The sequence below is a fragment of the Eimeria mitis genome, genomic scaffold (assembly GCF_000499745.2).
Source record: "Eimeria mitis Houghton genomic scaffold, Emh_scaff2731, whole genome shotgun sequence".
NCBI classification, from domain to species: Eukaryota; Apicomplexa; class Conoidasida; order Eucoccidiorida; family Eimeriidae; genus Eimeria; species Eimeria mitis.
In genome coordinates, this window is record NW_013571077.1 from 4,240 (window position 1) to 4,821 (window position 582).

A 582-nucleotide genomic window follows, 5' to 3' on the forward strand; every position below is an offset into this window, starting at 1 on the left:
CGGGGGGGGCCCCCTTGGGGGGGGCCCCCTTGGGGGCCCCTTTTGCGGGGCCCCCAGTAGGGACACTCGGAGGGGCCCCTACGGGGAGCTTCGGGGGGGCCCCCATGGGTACCCTCAAGCGGGCCCCTGATGTAAGGGGGGCCCCCAACCTCGGGGGGCCCCCCGATCTATCGCGGCCGCTAGAGGGTACACAGGTCAGCAGGGGGGCCCCCAGCAGCAAGGAGACAAAGAGGGCCCCTAGGGGACTAAACAGCAGCAACGAGGAGGAGGGGCCCCTCTCTCCGGTCTTCTATCTCAGCAAAGAAGCAGCAGCACCATCATACGATACGCAGGAGACACAAAACATGAGGGGGGCCCCCCGGGGGGCCCCCCAGGGTTCTCCTCTGGGGGGGGCCCCCCATGAGGTACTACAAAGATCCTCGTGCGGAGACGGGGGCCCCCCGGGGGCCCCGTCCTGTTCTGTGGGGGCCCCTAGTAGGGGGGTAATCTCCTCCCCCCGCCAGCAACCCTTCGTCGCTTCTCCTTTAGCTGACTGGCCCTCAGGGGGCCCCTCGGGGGCCCCCTCAGGGGGCCCCTCGGGGG